The sequence below is a fragment of the Copadichromis virginalis genome, linkage group LG17 (genome assembly GCF_057382275.1).
Source record: "Copadichromis virginalis isolate Kocher_CV1m ecotype Utaka linkage group LG17, C_Virginalis_male_GT1.1, whole genome shotgun sequence".
Classification (NCBI taxonomy): domain Eukaryota; kingdom Metazoa; phylum Chordata; class Actinopteri; order Cichliformes; family Cichlidae; genus Copadichromis; species Copadichromis virginalis.
In genome coordinates this window covers 18573320-18578850 of record NC_140634.1, presented here as the reverse complement: position 1 = coordinate 18578850, position 5531 = coordinate 18573320, and positions in this window count along the sequence as shown.

Genomic DNA, 5531 nt, shown 5'->3' with positions numbered 1-5531 from the left:
TAACAGTGTAGAGAAGATAATATGGGAGAAATATGCTCTCTCTCTCTCTGTCTCTCTTGTTCCCGTCAGTACTCTCTGATGTCATAAATAAATTATTCATTTTATGTTTAAATTATTTTGGATACTTAGGTTTTTACATGCTTGTTTTATCTGTAAATGTGTACATATGTACAACCCAGATTGTAACTGCAGTTCAAAATAACATCCACTCATTGCTAATTATAGACTTTGAGATGAACTAATTAGATGAACTCTGTAGTCTGATTTGTTCTTTGTGAGCTTCACTGTGTTTATCATGTCTCTCTCTGCTCTTTTTAGTGTTGCTTAGCTTGCTCATCCGTCATCTATTAATTTCCCATTGACTCTAGTGACTCTAGTTTTGTTTGATCAGAGAGAGTCACATAAAATAAAAATGTTGCTATATTATTTCTTTTCTTTTGTCTCAGTCTGCTAAACTCCATGTGTGAGGAGATGCACTCAGTAAAGCTAAGAGCAGAGAAGGAGAAACTAACATGAAAGACAACAGTAAAGATTCTCACTGCGAGCTGAAATACAAATAGTGTTTTTTACATTTTTCACTGTATCGATCTTCATCATTTGTTATTTGTCATGGCCATTGGATCTGGGAGCTGTGACCATATTTCAGTGTCTCATCCTCTCTGTCTTCATGTTTACTTTCCTTGTGTCACATTCAGCTTGTCATCTGGTCACACTTATAGTGGCTTGCAAAAGTATTCGGCCCCCTTGAACTTTTCCACATTTTGTCACATTACAGCCACAAACATGAATCAATTTTATTGGAATTCCACGTGAAAGACCAACACAAAGTGGTGAACACGTGAGAAGTGAAACAAAAATCATACATGATTCCAAACATCTTTTACAAATAAATAACTGAAAAGTGGGGTGTGTGTAATTATTCAGCCCCCTGAGTCCATACTTTGTAGAACCACCTTTTGCTCCAATTACAGCTGCCAGTCTTTTAGGGCATGTCTCTACCAGCTTTGCACATCTAGAGAATGAAATCCTTGCCCATTCTTCTTTACAAAACAGCTCCAGCTCAGTCAGATTAGATGGACAGTGTTTGTGAACAACAGTTTTCAGATCTTGCCACAGATTCTTGATTGGATTTAGATCTGAACTTTGACTGGGCCATTCTAACACATGGATATGTTTTGTTTTAAACCGTTCCATTGTTGCCCTGGCTTTATGTTTAGAGTCGTTGTCCTGCTGGAAGGTGAACCTCCGCCCCAGTCTCAAGTCTTTTGCAGACTCCAAGAGGTTTTCTTCCAAGATTGCCCTGTATTTGGCTCCATCCATCTTCCCATCAACTCTGACCAGCTTCCCTGTCCCTGCTGAAGAGAAGCATCCCCAGAGCATGATGCTGCCACCACCATATTTGACAGTGGGGATGGTGTGTTCAGAATGATGTGCAGTGTTAGTTTTTCCGCCACACATAGCGTTTTGCATTTTGGCCACAAAGTTCCATTTTGGTCTCATCTGACCAGAGCACCTTCTTCCACATGTTTGCTGGGTCCCCCACATGGCTTGTGGCAAACTGCAAACGGGACTTCTTATGGTTTTCTGTTAACAATGGCTTTCTTCTTGCCACTCTTCCGTAAAGGCCAACTTTGTGCAGTGCACGACTAATAGTTGTCCTATGGACAGATTCCCCCACCTGAGCTGTAGATCTCTGCAGCTCGTCCAGAGTCACCATGGGCCTCTTGGCTGCATTTCTGATCAGCGTTCTCCTTGTTCAGCTTGTGAGTTTAGGTGGACGGCCTTGTCTTGGTAGGTTTACAGTTGTGCCATACTCCTTCCATTTCTGAATGATCGCTTGAACAGTGCTCCGTGGGATGTTCAAGGCTTGGGAAATCTTTTCTGTAGCCTAAGCCTGCTTTACATTTCTCAATAACTTTATCCCTGACCTGTCTGGTATGTTTTTGGACTTCATGGTGTTGTTATTCTCTTAGACAACCTCTGAGGCCATCACAGAGCAGCTGTATTTGTACTGACATTAGATTACACACAGGTGCACTCTATTTAGTCATTAGCACTCATCAGGCAATGTCTATGGGCAACTGACTGCACTCAGACCAAAGGGGGCTGAATAATTACGCACACCCCACTTTGCAGTTATTTATTTGTAAAATCTGTTTGTAATTATGTATGATTTTTGTTCCACTTCTCACGTGTACACCACTTTGTGTTGGTCTTTCACGTGGAATTCCACTAAAATTGATTCATGTTTGTCGCTGTAATGTGACAAAATGTGGAAAAGTTCAAGGGGGCCGAATACTTTTGCAAGCCACTGTATTTAGCATCCTTACTGCCTGTGTCTGCTTCTTTGTAGCTATGTCCTGTTTATACATTGAAAGGCTTGTTTCCTCTATGCCATGTGTAGCTTTACTTACTTTCCTTGCTCTCACTGATTTGTTGTTTAGTTTACCACTTGTTTCCTTCTCATTTGTTATCCCTTGTATATATTGTCTCCAACTTCCCTTGTCGTCTTCTCTACTTATCTATGCCTCTAAGCTGTGTTCTCCATGTTTACTGACTTTGCATTTCCTGTGCGTCTGCAAATCTAGTTTACCATCTATAGAGCCTATCGTGACATTACTAGTAATGTTAGATTACTGCATCCCTATCCCAAATTACAAGTGAAGCAGATAAAAAGCTGTTGGATAAATTATTTTATGAAAATCAAATAGATCACCAAAAATAAGAGGAGTTAACACAGTTAAAACATGAAGAAATATAAAATGCCATAAAACCTTAACAATGTGAATAATATGGCACATACACTAAATCAATAACATAAAATAATTAGTAATAGCCGTAAAATTAAAGTTGGTATTCATGTAACTACTCCTTTATCGTTCACATTGAAATGGAAATGAATTCTGTGTTTACAAATGATCTGACGCAAGAGACGCACATAGGAAGATCTTGTAGCTCTGAAAGAAGCTGATCTATATCTCAACACCTGTAATTTAGTCAAATGACTGAATGGAGGGAGGGGCTGCCCTGCTCAAGCAAGAACAGACTTCATTTTACAGTCACAGAGCAGACTGTGCATTTTTGTGGTGTCAGAATTTATCAGCAGAATAACGTTCACAGGCCTCTCTGAGTTTCAGTCAGGTTTCAGAGCTCATCACAGCACAGAAACAGCTTTAGTGAAGGTTACAAATGATCTTTTTATGGCCTCTGACAGTGAACTCATCTCTGTGCTTGTCCTGCTAGACCTCAGTGCAGCGCTCTTTACTGTTGACCATAATATCCTATTAGAGCGATTAGAGCATGCTGTAGGTATTACAATTATTGCGCTGCAGTGATTTGTATCATATCTATCTAATAGACTCCAATTTGTGCATGTAAATGGAGAGTCCTCTTCAACTAAGCTGTAGTGCCTCGTCACCTCACTGTACAATACCTTGTGCAATACTTTTTGTAAATAGTCAATGGTGCAACAGACCTCAATACTTGAAATGTGCAATTCACTTGTATTTTTATTTTTATTCCTATTTATTCTATTTATCCCCTTCGTATATTTTATTTATATTTGTCTCTGTATTTATATTTGTCTCTGTATTTATATGTGTGTGTGTGTGTGTGTGTGTGTGTGTGTGTGTGTGTGTGTGTGTGTGTGTGTGTGTGTGTGTGTGTGTGTGTGTGTATATATATAATATTCTGTAACTGTAACTTCTGTCGGTGCTGTGCTTTTTGGAAATTGAATTTCCCAGAGGAACCCACCCGAGGGATTAATAAAGTTCTATCTTATCTTATCTTATCTTATCTTATCTTATCTTATCTTATCTTATCTTACACACTGAGGTTAATTATGGTGTTCCACAGGGTTCAGTGCTAGGACCAATTCTGTTTACATTATACATGCTTCCCTTAGGCAGTATCATTAGAAGACAGCATACATTTTCACTGCTATGCAGATGACACCCAACTCTATCTGTCCATGAAGCCAGATAACACACACCAATGAGTTAAACTGCAGGAATGTCTTAAAGACATAAAGACCTGGATGGCCGCTGACTTTCTGCTTCTTAATTCAGATAAAACTGAGGTCATTGTACTCTGCACTGAAAATCTTAGAAATATGGTATCTAACCAGGTTCTTACCCTGGATGGCATTACCTTGGCCTCCAGTAACACTGTGAAGAACCCTGGTGTCATTTTTGACCAAGACATGTCCTTCAATACACATATTAAACAAATATGTAAGACTGCTTTCTTCCATTCATGCAACATCTCTAAAATTAGAAATATCCTGTCTCAGAGTGACGCTGAAAAACTAGTTCATGCATTTATTACTTCCAGGCTGGACTACTGTAATTCATTATTATCAGGATGTCCAAAAAGCTCACTGAAAAGCCTTCAGTTAATCCAAAATGCTGCAGCAAGAGTACTGACAGGGACTAGAAAGAGAGAGCATATTTCTCCTGTATTGGCTTCCCTTCATTGGCTTCCTGTTAAATCCAGAATTTAATTCAAAATCCTGCTCCTCAAGGTCTTAAATAATCAGGCCCCATCTTATCTTAATGACCTTGTAGTACCATATCACCCTATTAGAGCACTTTGCTCTCGCTCTGCAGGCTTAGTTGTTGTTCCTAGAGTATTTAAAAGTAGAATGGGAGGGAGAGCCTTCAGTTTTCAAGCCCCTCTTCTGTGGAACCAGCTTCCAGTTTGGATTCAGGAGACAGACACTATCTCTACTTTTAAGATTAGGCTTAAAACTTTCCTTTTTGCTAAAGCATATAGTTAGGGCTGGACCAGGTGACCCTGAATCCTCCCTTAGTTATGCTGCAATAGACGTAGGCTGCCGGGGATTCCCATGATTCATTGAGTTTTTCCTTTCCAGTCACCTTTCTCACTCACTGTGTGTTAACAGACCTCTCTGCATTGAATCATTCTTGTTATTAATCTCTTTCTCTCTTCTACAGCATGTCTTTATCCTGTTTTCCTTCTCTCACCCCAACCGGTCGCAGCAGATGGCCGCCCCTCCCTGAGCCTGGTTCTGCCGGAGGTTTCTTCCTGTTAAAAGGGAGTTTTTCCTTCCCACTGTCGCCAAAGTGCTTGTTCATAGGGGGTCATATGATTTCTGGGTTTTTCTCTGTATCTATTATTGTACGATCTACTGTACAATATAAAGTGCCTTGAGGCGACTGTTGTTGTGATTTGGCTCTATATAAATAAAATTGAATTGAAAAAAAAATAGTGGATAAAAGTAAATGTTTGGGTGATGGTCAGTCCAACATTTTCCATTTTCTGCTGAGTCAGCTGTCTCTCTGTGGACTGTAAGAGATCTGTTCATTTATGAGGTACAGGGGCGACTGGGTTTATTACAGGCTAGACTGTGTGTATAGGTATGTGTCTGTGTGAGTGTGTTGTTGTGTGTGAGTGTGTGTTGTATTTCCTGTCCTGCTAGTCTTCAGGGTAATTATTGGACAAACGTGTTTGTCATGATTCTTGCTCTGTGCACACACTTAGTGTTGCTTGTTCCTCTCTCAGACTGAAAA